The sequence below is a fragment of the Salvelinus fontinalis genome, chromosome 16 (genome assembly GCF_029448725.1).
Source record: "Salvelinus fontinalis isolate EN_2023a chromosome 16, ASM2944872v1, whole genome shotgun sequence".
Lineage (NCBI taxonomy): Eukaryota > Metazoa > Chordata > Actinopteri > Salmoniformes > Salmonidae > Salvelinus > Salvelinus fontinalis.
In genome coordinates this window covers 3,254,975-3,273,965 of record NC_074680.1, presented here as the reverse complement: position 1 = coordinate 3,273,965, position 18,991 = coordinate 3,254,975, and the positions used below count along the sequence as shown (strand labels likewise).

The window sequence follows — 18,991 nt, the reverse complement described above, 5'->3', positions numbered from 1 at the left end:
CTGAAGATCCATCAACTACACAGGAAAACAATATACCAACATCAGTGACTTGCACAAATATACCAACATCAGTGACTTGCACAAACCACAGCATTGGTATACTGCACTGCTCAAAAAAATAAAGGGACCACTTAAACAACACAATGTAACTCCAAGTCAATCACACTTCTGTGAAATCAAACTGTCCACTTAGGAAGCAACACTGATTGACAATACATTTCACATGCTGTTGTGCAAATGGAATAGACAAAAGGTGGAAATTATAGGCAATTAGCAAGACAACCCCAATAAAGGAGTGGTTCTGCAGGTGGTGACCACAGACCACTTCTCAGTTCCTATGCTTCCTGGCTGATGGTTTGGTCACTTTTGAATGCTGGCGGTGCTTTCACTCTAGTGGTAGCATGAGATGGAGTCTACAACCCACACAAGTGGCTCAGGTAGTGCAGCTCATCCAGGATGGCAAATCAATGCGAGCTGTGGCAAGAAGGTTTGCTGTATCTGTCAGCGTAGTGTCCAGAGCATGGAGGCGCTACCAGGAGACAGGCCAGTACATCAGGAGACGTGGAGGAGGCCGTAGGAGGGCAACAACCCAGCAGCAGGACCGCTACCTCCGCCTTTGTGCAAGGAGGAGCATTGCCAGAACCCTGCAAAATGACCTCCAGCAGGCCACAAATGTGCATGTGTCTGCTCAAACGGTCAGAAACAGACTCCATGAGGGTGGTATGAGGGCCCGACGTCCACAGGTGGGGGTTGTGCTTACAGCCCAACACCGTGCAGGACGTTTGGCATTTGCCAGAGAACACCAAGATTGTGCTCTTCACAGATGAAAGCAGGTTCACACTGAGCACATGAGCACATGTGACAGATGTGACAGAGTCTGGAGACGCCGTGGAGAACATTCTGCTGCCTGCAACATCCTCCAGCATGACCGGTTTGGCGGTGGGTCAGTCATGGTGTGGGGTGGAATTTCTTTGTGGGGCCGCACAGCCCTCCATGTGCTCGCCAGAGGTAGCCTGACTGCCATTAGGTACCGAGATGAGATCCTCAGAGCCCTTGTGAGACCATATGCTGACACATGCACATTTGTGGTCTGCTGGAGGTCATTTTGCAGGGCTCTGGCAGTGCTCCTCCTTGCACAAAGGCGGAGGTAGCGGTCCTGTTGCTGGGTTGTTGCCCTCCTACGGCCTCCTCCACGTCTCCTGATGTACTGGCCTGTCTCCTGGTAGCGCCACCATGCTCTGGACACTACGCTGACAGACACAGCAAACCTTCTTGCCACAGCTCGCATTGATGTGCCATCCTGGATGAGCTGCACTACCTGAGCCACATGTGTGGGTTGTAGACTCCATCTCATGCTACCACTAGAGTGAAAGCACCGCCAGCATTCAAAAGTGACCAAAACATCAGCCAGGAAGCATAGGAACTGAGAAGTGGTCTGTGGTCACCACCTACAGAACCACTCCTTTATTGGGGGTGTCTTGCTAATTGCCTATAATTTCCATATTTTGTCTATTCCATTTGCACAACAGCATGTGAAATTTATTGTCAATAAGTGTTGCTTCCTAAGTGGACAGTTTGATTTCACAGAAGTGTGATTGACTTGGAGTTACATTGTGTTGTTTAAGTGTTCCCTTTATTTTTTTGAGCAGTGTATATCTGTTTCAAACTGAGAGATCAAGAACAAAAAACAATTTGCACACGACTTGCAAACTCTGGCCTGAGTTTGAGACATTGTGTGAATGAATACTTCTTCCACAATATATTTTGGTTCTAAAAATCTTTGTGCTTTCAGCAAACAAATAGTATATAATTTATTTATCACAAATAAATGTATCTTAAAAAACATACCTTATCATAGTGCTTATGCTTACATTACAGTGCTTTAAATGAACATGATACCTTGATATTGTTCCACAGTATTGGGTTCATTGGAACCCAAGTTGAGATATTATGTATGAGACTTCAAACAATATGACTTTGACTACAATTATAGATGGCCCAGATCCATGCTACAATCCCTTTGCTTTATAAACCCATCCAATCCAACATAAAAAACAACATTATTTGACAAGTTATTGGTTTATTCATGTAGTCCTTTCTACCTAGATAACATTATTAAAAGTACTTCACAACGTTCCTACATCAATGTAATAATGGATAATAAAATATATTCAGAAGAGTTGTGCCAAGCCAAAGAGCTGAAACTGACGTTAATGCGGCACAATACAAAACCACAATAGAAACCACAGCACAGTTCACTATTTAAGAAAGTTAGACTCCCCACAAACAACAAAACCTCAACAACAAAATGACATACCTGTCTTTCGGGGATCTCCTTTATATTAAAGAACATTCCAGAGGCAAACAAATTTTTCTGAAGGCTCGTCAACTCGCGCTCCTCACATGTCCCATCACACTGATTCAGTCGGGATGCTCCGGGCATTTTGAAGAGGAGCAAAGTAATCAATGGCCAAGGGAAGGATCAATGCGTCACTCAGTGGTCCATTTACCAGTAGCGTGCGCGCTCGCACTTATCTCTCCCCAAGCTGCGCACTATCCACTTCGTGCGCGAGGCGTTCCCAGAGAGAGACGCACGCGGAAAATAAGCTGAGTAGACGGGACAGTTGCTTCAAGGGAAATCGAAATAAGATCTCACATTTCAAGGCTATTCAGTGTAAATTAAGCTTGAAACACGTAACGTGCAAGAAATGCTGAATTGACAACTCCAAAAGCAAGATGAACAAAGCGTTTTGCATGATGGCTCACCAGTCTTGCATGATGGCTCACCAGTCTCAGCTAACATTGTTATTAGTTGACATAGAGTTGTAAAGTACTCATTTACTTTATAGTACTACTTAAGTAGTTATTTTCTAGGTGTCTGTACTTTACTTTAATATTTGTGACGGACCTGCTCAAGTCGGTCTTATGTAGCAAAATTTGAAATTGTGTTTTTTTTACATTGGATAAAAGTAGTGACTCAGAGCTACAAAATGGTATATCATACACTGCATTTGAGGAACAATGAGAAAGTAATTCTGCTTTGAAAGTTAATGAACTTGTCAACTCACTTTTGAGAAAATGGCCTTTGAACTCAGCATTGTTCACGCCAGCCCCACCCATCTCTTTAAGCATTCACATGTGCTAAACAGTGAGTAGTGTAGTAAAGATGAAGACTAAAAGTGGTAAAAGTAGTGGCCTACAATAAGGAAAAATTCCAGGTAAACAGAAATATTTTATAAATATTAGATGACACTTACCCAGACACACTTGTCTAAATTGATCGGTCATGTGAAAGAAATGCTGTAACCCCAACCCCCAGCCACATCTTGCCAAGTGGATGGGTCACTACAGAAGGTGTAAACAGTACAGCCATATGCTTACTTGCATAGTAGCAATATCATAAATAGATAGTGTCAATATAAATAGAATAATATACAGTATGTACAATATCAATATCAGTATCAGTGATAGATGAGGTAGTTATATATATACAATCAGGGGTAAAATGGCTGAGCAGCAGGATAAAAAAATAAATAGTAGCAGCAACGTATGCCGTTAGGTGATAATTATTTGAATAGAGGCACTGCAGATAGTGCTGATGACTGGTCCGTCTGAACCATGCATGAACAAGGGAATCTATATTCGGAGAGCCTGTTTCTGTCCTGCCCTTGACTTTGGTGCAGGGCATGTGATGTCCAGAGCCTGTTCGTTGCAAAACTCACTGATCTTCTCAAAAACATAAGTTTGTCTTGCTGTGTTTAGTGCAGGTGGTGCTTGTACAGGCAGCCCATCTATGGTAGGAAGGATGTCAGCATTGCGCAGCAGCTGAAACCTGGTCCCGAGAATCCAAACGCTCCTTGGCGACAACAATACCAGGCTCCAGAGCATCGAAGCCGTAAAAAGGGAAATAACACAAAAAATGAAGACATTAAAAACTTGCACAACATCAATTCACTTCCTACGTTTAGATAAGAAAAATGACCTCATACAATGCAATGAAATTGATATTCACCTGAAGTGCTGGTACTGCTTGAACTGTGGCAGCGGCCTGAAATACGGAGTCAGGTGTTATTGCCAGCCATAGCTTTCCAACAGCACCGTACAATCCTCCAGTCCAACAAGCTGTGGGATGTTGAATACTGTCACAGTGCCGTCCTTCACAACACCAGCAATCTTAGACAAAGTGTTCACTCTGGTCTTTCTGAACCGCTGCTTGTTGAGGCCAAAGAACCAGTCGGGGGCAAACTTGGTGTGGCCTGTGATCAGGAAGTGAAGGTCCAGACTGTGGTGGAGCTTGTGCATGGTCCACCAGGCACAATACCAGATCACGAACTTGTTCCTGTTTTGTCCACTGCAGTTATCTCAATTCAGGTCCACACGTGTTTCCCCAACTCCGTAGTTGGTGAAGAAATGGTGCATGTAGTTGATGACTGCGCAGCTGGATGACATGCCTTCATCAATCAAGCAGTTGACTTGTTGGGGTATTCCTTCACAGCAGACACCAAACAAGCCACATTTGCGAGGAGTTAAAAAGTAGATGGGACCTGGCTGCATAGGGTCAGAAGGATAGTGCACCTGCAAACAACAAAAGAACATTAAGATAAGTTAATTAAAAGAAAATGTAACATAAAACGTTATATTTTTTTATGCATAATTTTCAGGTAAGTTTCACTTATGTACAAATGTGGAACCAGCAGCATTGCATACAGGAACTTCATCTTGGAAACTGGAAGTTAAAATTAAAATGATAACACACAGCCCTACTATACGTACCTCTGGAAAATACAGAATTAATTTGAGATCGATAAAAGTAGTGCTAATCATGGTGGAGGTCAATTAAATAATAAAAACGTGTTGTTTGTGCTTTACATACAAAGTGTTGTCATCGATTCCTTGTAGAGATGCCACACTGCTGCTTTTGTCACATGGGATGGCAGCAGCATTCCACCAAAGTGTGTGTCCTGGGTGGAGTCCTAGTAATACTATTGCATTATCCACTGCATAGTTGTTGATTGAAGTTCCCCACTCGCTGCAAGTCCTCATGCTTCAGGTTTAACCTGTGCTTGCTTGGGCCAGCTCTCTTTTTGATGGGAGGCATTAGACCATTCTCCTCGTATGACTGGTGGAGGAGAGTCAGGCGTGTTCTCCTGATGCTGAAAGACAAATTCCAGATACAAATATTTTGCCATTATTTTACAATAGATAGCTGTAATCACCGTCAGACACACCTGGCTAACTTGATGGGTCATGTAATCATCTGGCAATGATTGGAGTCTTTTGGAGCAAAGAGCTGGTTGAGAGAATGCCAAGAGTGTGCAAAGCTGTCATCAAGGCAAAGGGTGGCTACTTTTAAGAATGTATAATATAAAATATATTTGGATTTGTTTAACACTTTTTTGGTTACTACATGATTCCATATGTGTTATTTCATGGTGTTGATGTCTTCACTATTATTCTACAATGCAGAAAATACAAAAACATTAAGAAAAACCCTTGAATGCGTAGGGGTGTCCAGACTTTTGACTGATAAAGTAGCACAGTGGAACAGGCCTATGTGTCATCAGTAATTCAGTCACCACACTGACTGTGGGTAGAACCTGTCCCATGGGCCTTCAAACGGCAGTCTAAGATTGGTACAGCCATTGTTTTTACTTCTAAATTATTGATCGCCATTGTTTCTTCCAGAATATAACTTATAAATGTCTCGTGAGCTTAGTTCAACTGTCAACATGCGACATTTCAGCATTTCAACATTTCAACAGGTTTCTGATCAGTACTGTGTATGGTTAAAACTATCATTTTTATCTCATGGATGGTCACCCATAGTTCTGTCGTATATGAATTTGAGAGTGATTACATTTTTTCTAACCCCATCCGTCTGCTGTGTTTACCAAAACAAGTGGTGGGAATGGCGATTGTTGTTTTCTGAAACGCAGACTGCCCCTTTAATAATATCATCCGCTGGTCCATGACTGGGATGACTGTGGTCCTTGATAAGACAAAGGGCTGGAGTGGAGGGCAGGAGCAGTTAGTATAAATATCCTTGAGAAGCCAGCTACCATAAACAATCCTCTATCTCCATCTACAGGTTTAACAAGGGACATGCAATGGTATCTAACAGAGCCTTTCACAGTTAATATAAGACTGGTATCAACCACCAAAGAGTTGTTTCTACAAATGCATTATTACTGTAGACTTTTCCTATCCTCTCAACTGTAATAATAACACCCAACAATAATAATATAAAACTACAGCTATACCACACAGTAACAACAATGTTTATAGGGAGAGAGTGGGTCCTTTATCTCAGCATGCAACGGTTTAAAGCACTAAGACTGAGCAAGGGGTGAATGGCTTCTCAATCGAAGTCCATTGAAATCTCAGTAGGTCAACTTAACATATTTGTTTAAATGTATGTCTTTCACTTATAAAAGTACTGCTCTCTGCGTAAAAAATTGTTACGTTTAAATGACTTGATATTGCATATATTTTTGTGCCTCATGCGGCAATAATGTTTGATTATAGCTTTTTATATATTTGTTCATATTGTTACCCATGTAAGTAATAAATCAAATTTGCCCACTCGATCATGTATTTCAGTCAATCAGATTTTATGCATTTCATGTTTTCCTCATTCACAATTTGGAGCCTTTTTAAGTTTGTAAAAATATCATCCCTGCAATTTAGCTATGGATCAACCAGGTGGAGAAAGAAAAAGCTTATCTCTCACCATAAATACTCAAGTGACTGAGATCTGCTTTGTTGGGACCTTGAAGAAAATGGACTCAACAATACAATTCTTTGACATCTACTTCAGTGAATCCACACTTCAAATATAGGTGTTCTTTATCATAACTCCCAAAAGCTGATATGTAATTTATTGTTCTGTGTGATACCAATAGGTGGCAGAAAAAAACTGTACACAACCCAAGGATCCCACTCCTGTTGCCAGCCTGACCTTGATCATCCTGATTTTGAACTTGGCCGTATTCATAAAACAGACTGAAACAGGGAGGAACTACTTGGACTTGTCCAATATGAAACAATTATGCTTCTGTTGCATACTTGTTGCAGACATTAATTAACACGGCTCAAATAAGAGTTGAAGATATTTTTTTGCAAACTAGGACCAGCTCATGCAGGGAGATTATGAAATTCCTTTTAACATTGTTTACATCAGTTATTCATTTCATTACAACACCATCCCTGATCAGAATTACTGCTCAACCGGAAGTGAAAGGCGGATTCCGGAGTCTCCTGGCAAGACTCCAGGCAAGCCCAGTATTTTTCATTTCATATGCATGTTCTTCAATATAAAAAAACTATATTCCATATAACTATGTAAAGACACTATACAAAAATTGGTCTCTTTTCTATCTTTTGTTCAGTAAAAATTATGAGTTATAGTTTAATGAAGCCAGTTACAAATTGTGACACGTGACACATCACACAATATTCTAGTCTTTATATATTTCATATAGAGAGAAAATACTGCTTAATAAGAGCTAAGAACATATATAATATGTACTCTGTCGGCAAGCAAAAGTAGCAACCATATGCACATAAAAAGAAAAAACGTTGAAACCTTAGTGATACAGTGCTTTCAGAACCTATTCACACCCGTTGACTTTTTCCTAATGTTGTTGTGTTACAGCTTGAATTTAAAATGGTTTACATTTAGACGTTTGTCACTGGCCTAAACATAATACTGTCAAATTGTCAAAATGGAAATGTGTTTTTCGAACGTTTTACAAAATGAAAAGCTGAAATGTCTTGAGTCAGTAAGTATTCAATTCCTTTGTTATGGCAAGCCAAAATAGGTTCAGGAATAAAAAATGTGCTTAACAAGTCACATAATAAGTTGCAAGGTCTCCCTCTGTGTGTGATAATAGTGTTTAACATGATTTGTGTATTGACTACCTCATCTCTCTACCCCACACATAATAGCTATCTGTACGGTCCCTCAGTCAAGCAGTGAATTTCAAACACAGATTCAACCACAAAGACCAGGGAGGAGTTCCAATGGCTTGCAAAGAAGGGCATCTATTGGGAGATGGCAACAAACAAAAAAACGCAGACATTGAATATCCCTTTCAGCATGCTGAAGTTATTAATTACACTTTGGATGTTGTATCAATACACTCAGTCACTACAAAGATGTAGGCGTCCTTCCTAACTCAGTTGTGTCACGTCTGCTCCCGCTCTTCCCCCCTGGCGCTCGAGGGCGCCAGGCTGCCCTGCATTACGCACTCCTGCCACCATCATTTACGCACACCTGCCTTCCCTTGTCACGCGCTTCAGCGATATTGGACTCACCTGGACTCACTCAATCACCTGTTTATTACCTCCCCTATATTTGTCAGTTCCCCAGCTCTGTTCCCCGCTGCTGCATTATTTGTCACATGTCCGTGTTACCCGTGTGCTGACGCTGTTCCTGTCTTGTTCTCTGTCTGTCCTCAAATAAATGTCTGACTCCCCGTACCTGCTTCTCCTGTCCGGCGTCGGTCTTTATGAGTTACCAGAGGAAGGAAACTGCTCAGGGATTTCAGCATGAGGCCAATGGTGTCTTTAAAACAGTTATAGAGTTTAATGGCTGTGATAGGATAAAACTGAGGATGGATCAACAACATTGTTGTGACTCCACAATACTAACCTAATTGACAGAAAATATTCAAAATCCTGCATACTGTTTGCAGCAAGGCACTAAAGAAATACTGCAAAACATGTGGCAAAGCAATTAACTATTTGTCCTGAATATAAAGTGTTATGTTTGGGGCAAATCCAATACAACACATTAATGAGTACCACTCTTCATATTTTCAAGCATAGTGGTGGCTGCATCATGTTATGGGTATGCTTGTAATCGTTGATAAATTCACCTTTCAGCACAACGACTTAACCTTTTCATTTGTGAGTTCCAAATATCTCTAACGGTCACCCCAGCGTGAGTTTTTTATGCACGCAACAGGACAGTTCATCCACGCTGACCTCAAACTAAGGCACTCTGCCTGCTTTTATTTATTGGCCGTTTCAACTTGTCAATTTCAAATGATTTTCCAACAAGTTTTATTTTCTAAAAATAGTTTGAATTGAGGTGTGTTCTTCCTCCTCATTAATTCACATAAAATTAGGCCATTTCACTTTCGCGGACAATATATATTTGGTGCATTACTTAGCTGGACTAACTTCCCCAAGCACCTCCCAATTGTTTCTGCAGATCAAGTATGCAGACATTTGCGCATCTCCAGTCGGAACAGGACAAGCACAAACCTTTTCACATTTTCTGGCCGGTGCCAGGTTTGCCTTCATTGTTGTTTTCATTACTACATGATATTAACGTTGGACATGTGTGCATTTCTATCAAAGTAAGTGCCTTATTACGTTATAATAGTTTCTGTATGTCGTGTTATGTCGTTTCTACTGTAAGCCACTATGTATGGAGCTTAATATATTTATACGTATTCCTTATAACCGCAGACACGCTAGGTAAAGTTACACATTTCATAACCTTTATGGTGTTACACTCAATCGTGCTTATGTAGCTAGCTACATTCTTCTATTAGCTCTGTAAAACAATGCTAATTGCGTCAGAGAAGTATTCATTTGTTTTGTCATTTGAAGCTACCCTGGCCTTATGACCATGGTTTGTTTTCATTTGGCCTGTTTTGCATAGCTCTGTTCTGCCCTGCCCCTTTGGGGAGCTCAACAGTTACTGTTTCTTACTGTTATATAAGTAATTTGTGATTTTTGTCAATGCAATTTATCATTTTTATGGAAGTGTTACTATGTTACTTCTTTGTAATATTGTTTAATTGCTACAGTATACCCTGATATTGTATTCTAATGACTAATAACTCCTCTTTATTCTGTACTTTCAGAAACCAAACACACAAACAGCATTTGACAATATCACAACTGGAGCTGGACATCTTTGGAGCTGAAGATTGAGGACAGCTTTCGTATTCTGGCGTACACTACTTTATGAACAGTTTTACTGGATGGAAACACATAGTAATAGTTGTCTATTTTATTGAAGTATTGGTGGTGGTTGAACAACAACAATGTGTTTACTAGAGGGAAAAAACTGCAGGAAAATACTGACAACTTATGAATACGCATAACCCTTATCTCATATTCCTGCAGTGATTCAACAACAACTGTGTTTCCACCCCCCATCATGGCAGATCACCGGTCAAGTCAGTCAGTCAGTAATTGCTGCTCAATAGTGCTTGAACATATGGTACTCCCCAAAGCATGGTGAAACACAGTGGTGTGTCTCAAGCTAAACATGAACTTTGTCAACCTCCTCTGCTTCCTTCTCCTGGTGCCAGACAGGCAGACTTTGCAGTGCCTCTGTGTGTGACTACCTTGCGCAGCAGTTTGAGGGACTTCACAGGGAAAATGCTATGCAGTGAGGTGTAGGGGATTGTCTGCAGCAGGACGGCCCCCAGTGGATGGGCGCCGAGGGGTGTGGTGCTCCTCCAGCAGCTCTCTCATGAGGTATTAGGTTCTCTGTACTTTTGGTCGGTAATTACTTTACCTATAGGGGAGTGGGAAGGATGAAGCAGTGGGTGAGATATTGTCACTGTAATTGTATAATGAAACTATGTGTTTTGTATGTGAACTGTACATCCAATTACCAAAATACCTTGTTCAGTAATCGTCTCACCTGTTAGTTGGCGGTGAACTATGTGGCCATTGAGGGCAGCAATGTCAATCAGATGGAAAAATATCTTCTTATACCACTTGGTATTTTTCAGAGTGCATTCCACAAAGTTGTTTATCATGTCCACCTTATCCACGGCCCCCATTTTGACGTTAGAGTCAAGTACACAGTCTGGTTTGAATCTTCTCTCTCCCGTCAGGTGGTCCACCTTCCCTGTGGCCCGACATGGTTGCTGTACGGATAGTGGAGAAGACATGGACGTCTCGTTTGTCTTGCCACTTTACTGCCATCTATTGACCGTACTCCTTGAACTAAACCTCCCTTCTCTGCATCTTCCTGCATACGAATGTCGGCGTCCCCTTCCTGTTCGACCTGACTGTGCCACAAGCCCCTGTGCTGTTGGAGAGCAGAAGCTGGAAGAGTGTGGGACTGCTTTACCAATTGTCCACATACAAATTGTGTCCCTTGCCGAGATGAGGAGCCAGCATGGTCATCACCGTGGACCCGGACACCCCAAGCCCCTCATAATGTTGGATGTCAGTGGTAGACCCTGCATAGACTATAATGTCCTGGACAAATCCTGTCTTCACGTCGCACATAACAAAGAACTTGACCCCAAACCTGTGCCTTTTGTAGGAAATATATTGAAGGAATGCCAGCCTACCTTTCCATAACATCAGGGACTCATAAATGCATAGCTCCTTGTATGGCACAAAGACCCAACCAAATGCTGATGTCAGGCTGGTAAGTACATTTCTTAATTTGTGTAACGGGTCATTTAGTTTGGCAGTAGCATTGTTGACGAAATGCAGGCATCGCAGCAGAACTAAGAAGCGGTCTTGGGAAAAGAGGGCGGCAAAGAAAGGAGTTGCAAACATAGGATCTGTACACCAGTATTCTCTTAGGGAGTTCTTTACTATTCCCATGAGAAGGACTGTCACCAGGAAGATATACATTTCACTAATTGTGGTTGTCACCCATTTAGCGAGTTTCTCCCTCACTCTTGGCACTTTCTTTTCCTCTAGCTCCAAGGCAAACCGATTGGTCGTCTCTACTATGTCTCCCACCAGCTCCTCTGTCAGATACAACTTCAAGCACTCTGCCTCAGAGGGAAATGGCAAGGGGATTTGCATTCCAGACTGGGACTCAAAGCAAACATCAGGGCCAGGAGGGGTGAAATGGCTGGCGGCCTTCCAGCTACCACAGACCTGCTGTACTTCATCCACTGTCGGTCTGCATCCATCACCACCAGCATCTTCAAAGGGACCTGGAACTTCATCAGTGGACAAGGGGTTCTCAGGTTCAGGGTTCTCAATGGCAACAAGGTTGGGGGCAGCTCCTCACTATCAAAATCTGATTCCTGACTTTCATACTCAGACTCATTGTCAGAATTGATCAAAATCTCCAGAATTTTCGCATTTGTGAGTTGTCTCCTTTTGAGAGATATTGCTAATGCTACAGCTCAGCTCACTAGCTACATATATAAACAAAAACACTGAATTGCTCAGAGTGGGAGTGAGAGGTTACGTGATTGACTGCCAGCACATGCCACTTGTATCAATAAATCACTATCAGATTAAATAACTACCATTTTGTGTGGTAATTATTTATCTTATTTATCTTTGGTCTGTCGGACCAAAAAGAGCCTGGCTGATTTTTTTTTGTGGCTGGCAGTTGGCATGAACCAATTTATCGCGTAAATTGCGACCTCTCCTCTACACAAAAAGTGGTGGATTTTTAAATTCAGCCTGCAAAGCTGGGTCCGATGATAAAATATTCCAGTGTTTCTTGACCACACCTGCCACTTTTCGCGAATTCAAAGTATATGTAGTTGTGAACATTACGGAGTGTTCTGTAGCTTTAGCGGGTCTTTTTTGGAACAGTTCATCTCGTGTTTTTCCCAATGCCAAATAAAGAGCTTCATCCACACATTGTGGCGAATAGCCTCTTAGAAACATATTGGCATCTCCGCTGCTTTTTCTAGATAATCTTCTGTGGAGTGGCATATACGGCGCAGTCTGAAAAATTGGCTTCTTGGAAGTCCTTTTTAATGGCTCAGGATGGAAGCTGTCCCCCTTTAATAGAGTATTTCTGTCTGTTTCCTTTCTATACAGAGTTGTAAACAGGGTTCCATTTGATTTCTCAGTCCACATATCGAGGTAATGAACACGTTGAGTGTCACGTTCAATAGTGAATTTGAGATTGGGGTCAATGTCATTGAGTAGTGCCATAAAACCTGACAGGTCTTTTTCAATTCCTTCCCATATGCAAAAAATGTCGTCACTATATCGATACCACTTCAGGACTTAATTCAAAAATTGATTTTCATTTTCATTATTAACAAAACATTCTTCAAAAAGAGCCACATAAAGGTTAGCATAGCTCGGAGGGAATGTGGAGCCAATCGATGTTCCATTCGTTGGGAGGTAGTATTCATCATCAAACCTAAAATAGTTATACGTCAAAACATATTCAGCCAGTTCTAGAATGAAGTTTGTTGGTGGATATTCATTACTCTGTACTTTGCTCCGTTCATCTTTCCCTAGTCTCCCAGTCCCTGCCGCTAAAAAACATCCCCACAGCATGATGCTGCCACCACCACGCTTCACCATAGAGATGGTACCAGGTTTCCTCCAGATGTGATGCTTGGCATTCAGGCCAAAGAGTTCAATCTTGGTTTCATCAGACCAGAGAATGGTGTTTCTTTAGGTGCCTTTTGGCAAACTCCAAGTGGGCTGTCATGAGCCTTTTTACTGGTGAGTGGCTTCCGCCTAGCCACTCGTGTGTAGATGAATGAGGAAAAAATATATTTTTTATCCATTTTAGAATAAGACTGCAATGTAACTGTGGAAGTCTGTCAAATGTGGAAAACGTTATAGAGTCTAAATACTTTCCAAATGCACTGTATCCATCTAATAGGGCTTTCTTTAATGGTGGTGTACCACAGGGCAGCACTCTAGGCCCTCTAATCTTTTCTATATTTACCAATGACCTGCCACTGGCATGAAACAAAGCCTGAATGTCCATGTATGCTGATGATTCAACCATATACGTGTCAACAACCACAGCTAATGAAGTCACTGAAATCTTTCACAAGGAATTGCAGTCAGTTTTGGAATGGGTGGCCAGCAATAAACTGGTACTCAACATCTCTAAAACTAAGAGCATTGTATGTGGTACAAATCATTTCCTATGCTCTGTACCTCAGCTGAATCTGATAATGAATGGTGTGGCTGTTGAACAAGTTGATGAGACCAAATTACTTGGTGTTACCTTATATTGTACAGTGTCATGGTCAAAACAAATAGATTCAATGGTTGAAAATATGGGGTGAGGTGTAACGGCTGTCTTCCTCCTCCTAGAAGAGGAGGAGTAGTAAGGATCGGAGGACCAATGCGCAGCGTGGTACGTGTTCATGCTCTTTAATAAAACAATCGAACACTGAAACAAAACAATACAAAGAAATAACAAAAGAACTAAGGTCAGAACATGACAGTACCCCCCCCCCCAAGGTGCGGACTCCGGCCGCAAAACCTGAACCTATAAGGGAGGGTCTGGGTGGGCATCCGTCCGCGGTCGCGGCTCTGGCGCGGGACGTGGACCCCACTCCACCAAAGTCTTAGTCCGCTTCAGTGGTGTCTTTAGAACGGCGACCCTTGCCACCGACCTTGGACTGGGGACCCTAATAAATGCCTCTGGACTGAGGAGCGGCTCCGGACTGAGGAGCGGCTCCGGACTGAAGGGCAGCTCCGGACTGAAGGGCAGCTCCGGACTGAAGGGCAGCTCCGGACTGAGGGGCAGCTCCGGACTGAGGGGCAGCTCCGGACTGAGGGGCAGCTCCGGACTGAGGGGCAGCTCCGGACTGAAGGAGCACCTGGAGGAAGGAAACGGAGAGACAGCCTGGTGCGTGGGGCTGCCCCCGGAGGTCTGGTACGTGGAGGAGGCACCGGATAGACCGGACCGTGGAGGCTCACTGGAGGTCTCGAGCACCGAGCCTGCCCAACCCTACCTGGATGAATGCTCCCCGTAGCCAGGCCAGTGCGGCGAGGTGGAATAGCCCGCACTGGGCTGTGCTGGCGAACCGGGGACACCATGCGTAGGGCTGGTGCCATGTCCCCCGGCCCGAGGAGACGCACTGGAGACCAGATGCGCTAAGCCGGCTTCATGGCACCTGGCTCGATACCCACTCTAGCCCGGCCGATACGAGGCGCTGCTATGTACCGCACCGGGCTCTGCCTGCGCACCGGGGACACCGTGCGCCTCACGGCATAACACGGTGCCTGCCCGGTCCCTCTCGCTCCACGGTAAGCACGGGGAGTTGGCTCAGGTCTCCAACCTGACTTAACCACACTCCCCGTGTGCCCCCCCCCCCCCCCCTAATACATTTTTGGGGCTGCCTCTCGGGCTTCCAACCGCGCTTTCGTGCTGCCGCCTCTTACCACCGCCTCTCAGCTTTCGCTGCCTCCAGCTCTGCTTTGGGGCGGCGATATTCACCAACCTGAGCCCAGGGTCCTTCTCCGTTTAAAATCTCCCGTTACCACGCTGCTGGCCTGCCTGGTACATTGTTTGCTGCCTCCACCCATTCGGGATGCACTGTTTCTGTTTCAATATTTTGAACAAAAATGGACGACTGTAACTAAGGCTGGGAATGTCAATACAATCAAACTAGCAAGGCAATAATTACAAGCCAGTCATAATGTGGCTAATAGGCTAGCGCACTTGTCAAACACAAGGCCCGCGGGCCGAATAGGACAAACAGCGAGTATAAATGAGTTAACAGTTGAGTCATCTACTTTATGAATTTACAGTGTGTGCATCGGTGAATTCCACTTCAATTGAGCTGCTTCGTCTGTCACATTTACAGCGTGCAGCGGAGGGAAAGTGTACAGACATGCCATAGTCCTAGCTAGGCTATTAACATTTTTGCAGTCTGGCTTTGATTTTTTAATCTTGACAATGAATAACCAAAAAACTAAACCTGCAACAAAACACTGTGCGAATGAGAAACATGTAGGCCTATTACGACAACATTTTAGAAGTAGACTAGGCTGGCTACACTACATTTTGAGTGCACCATTCAGCAATGCTGCATTCAACTGCACCGGTGATACAGTAGTGCAAAAAAATTAAAAACAACCAACCAGCTATGTTTGTGTTATTTGGAGTTATTAAATACTTTTTGATTAGGGTCGTAGCATATTATGCACATGTGCAAACTTAGCAGCAAAGGCTGGACAAATTTTATTTCTCTTCTTTCATTTCAATATGTTAAAATGCTATATTTAGCTTCCTATGTACATAAGTGGACATTATAATATGGCCCGTGCTCTGATTGTATTTAACACCCCTGGGCTACCGGATCTATTTATGTAGCTAGCTAATTATTTAAGCAGGCTAAAAACACAGAGCCTAACGTTGGATGTCACGTCATTGGAGGAGTGTGTGACTGACCGACTTTTCCCCCTCATATCGTTTTTCATTGGCTACAGCTAGAGATGCAGGTGTCATTTGTTTAGCTAGCAAGAAATGTGAATTGCTTTGCTAGCTAATTGTCAATCAAATCGATCAAATGAGCGGGCAGGCAAGTTCCCATTCAGTTGTCAAAATGTGGGATGGGACAAGCACGCATTGGAAGGCAAGCTGCAGAAGGACGAGCAGACAAATGTTATCCATCGTTTATCATTTTGATATCTAACTAGCTGAACAAGTTTTAGAGGGTTTATCTAATATTCCCTCGTTAGATTTTAACTCATCTCGCTCTGGCTAGCATTAGTTGTTGCTCTTGTTGTTGATGTTGATGTGCATAGGCAACTGAGGGAGCGTGTCTACCTTTTCATGGTTGTTTGATCAATAGGAATGTGACGTTCCCAAATGTAAGACAACTCCTGTGGTATTTAGATATTTGCAGAAATCCATTCAGGTGTATTTTGTGGCTTTTGGCGAATGAGTTCTAATGATCTAAAGTCGCGCTGTTGCTACTGTATGTAGACCTATAGTCCAGTTCCAAGTGAACGATGGCAGGCAAATGGCTTATTTGCACATAGGCCTACTTAGCTCTGATTGGCTATGGTGCACCGGTCTGCGTAGATTCCGGTCCTGTACAAGACAGATGTTTTTATTAGGTTTTGTTTACTGCAGTGTCTATTAATTGTCCAAACGGATGGCCGCTTTCCCACTCTAAATTGCTATAGAATGTTCACTTATGCCTTGCTATACGTCATCCCCAATTATTCTATGAATTTATGATGTATAAAAAAAAATGTAAAAAAGGTGTCATATTCTTCTTGGGTGTGTTATATGAACAGAATTTAATAAGATTTCATGTTGCTAAAATGCTGTCAATTCCACTTAAAAAATACATTTACTAAAAATATGAAATTAAAATAAAGTCTCAATAATAAATGTTTTTTTTCAATTTCAATTCATCCTCTGGGTCCAGGTTCCTGAACATGTACATCCTAGTCTTTTCCGTCATTGATCAGAGTTGTCATTGGCCCACTGCATGTCCCAGACGTCCTTGCGCCCAAACTTGGAAGGGTCACCTGTCGTCGTCTGTCTCCCTGAGCCGTCCCCTGAAGACACACACCTCCATGTCCCCCCCAAAAAATATTGTATTGGTTTCTTGCATGAAGTTCGCCAATCGGCTTTTACACCAGGCAATAATTGTCCAGATAGTTCATAACAATGCTATGTCGGATGTAATAATGTAATGCAACTAATTAGCTTCATAAAGACCTGCAACTGTCTTTTTAAGATCTTTTTAAGATACAATGAAGCGCACACAGTGAGCAATATGATACAACAATGAACAGCCAACAGTGAGACTTGGACCTTGGATTTACAGTTGAGTGAGAGCTGGTAGGCTCTGTAGTTTAAGGAGTATTTCTGCGTCAGAGCAACGTTGGGAGGCTGTATTTTTATGGATAGAACCAGATTCGCTGCCATGTGATCACAGACAGAGACATACGCACACAGTGAAAAACATTCCCAAATGGAACTTTTCCATCTCTTGATGGACTGATTACCTAATACTCTCCGGAGAGAAATACATACTACAATCAGTGTCTTGTCTGTTGCTGTGATGCAACAAATGGGGTCTGGTGTTGCTTAAAAGATAAAGGGCAATATATGCGCCAATGGGTTAGGAGTTTGCTATTTCCATGCACCTTTATTGAATGTATTTTTGACTCTGGATCACAAGGGAGGGTTTTGACACATGGAGTTCAAATGCTGGGTGTTGTGGGCCCATATTCACAAAGAGTTTCAGAGTAGGAGTGCTGATATAGGATCAGCGTTGCCTTTTAGATCATCATGAATAATATTATATGAATATGGGGGGACCTGATCCTAAATCAGCACTCCTTTCTGGGACACATTTTAAATACTCCCCCCCCCCCCCCCCCCCCCATTACAACATTTACTGGCGCAATCTTAGGTTCCAACAGGCATTTTATAACAGAAGACAAAATCTTCAGCTTTTCTTAACAAGGGGGGTGCTTCTCAAAATGCAACTCACAGTGAGTGAGAGAGAGAGAGAGACGTTCCTATTAGCTGATGTGTTGGCATGCAAACAGGAAAATCCCTGGCAGGACACTAGGTCATACTCTGGCATGTCTGTCTGATGTCAGTATCACTGACTCACTGGTCAGCCTGGTGTCTACTGTCTGTCCACTGGTTAAGACAGATGAAGGGACCTTCTTCACATTACTGTCAACACCTTACACATGGGCTCCCGAGAGGCGCAGCGGTCTAAGGTACTGCATCTCAGTGCAAGAGGCATCACTACAGTCACTGGTTCGAATCCAGGCTGTATCACATCCGGCTGTGATTGGGAGTCCCATAGGGTGGCGCACCATTGTCCCAGCTTTGGCCGGGGTAGGCCGTCATTGTAAATAATAATTATTTGTTGTGAACTGACTTGCATGGTTAAATAAAGGTTCAATTAAAAAATATTTATAATTAAAAAACAAGGAAACAAGCCAGTAACAAAAGACACTTGTTTCATGATATTGGTACCACAGGCGAGGGTGGTTCCGTTCAGGTTATTTAGATTTCAGGTTGGGATATTTTGGAATCTCATGGTCATCCATCTCCTGGGTTTGGCATGAGTATTCCACCATCCTCATTTTCCGCCAAACGTTTCTAGTATCTATATCACTAGCTGGCTGTCCCTCATATATTGTATCTAGTGGACTCCGGTGCTGCTGTGAATTTCATTAACCAGGTCCTCTCCGTTTCCGGTTCAAGCGTTGGATGATCGACCACTGGGCTCCGGGTATGTCACACACCTATGCAACAGGAAAGCCTTCCATTCCTCATCACTGC

The 18,991-nt window shown here is 42.9% G+C and overlaps 1 long non-coding RNA gene across 1 annotated transcript; it reads left to right on the top strand.

Moving 5' to 3' along the window:
• The first annotated feature begins 9,262 nt into the window (after nt 1–9,262).
• On the top strand, nt 9,263–14,975 carry LOC129812532 (uncharacterized). The gene is made up of 4 exons (XR_008753012.1): nt 9,263–9,365; nt 9,879–10,500; nt 10,866–11,410; nt 11,692–14,975. It is a non-coding gene; the product is annotated as an uncharacterized LOC129812532 (long non-coding RNA).
• The last annotated feature ends 4,016 nt before the right edge of the window (nt 14,976–18,991 follow it).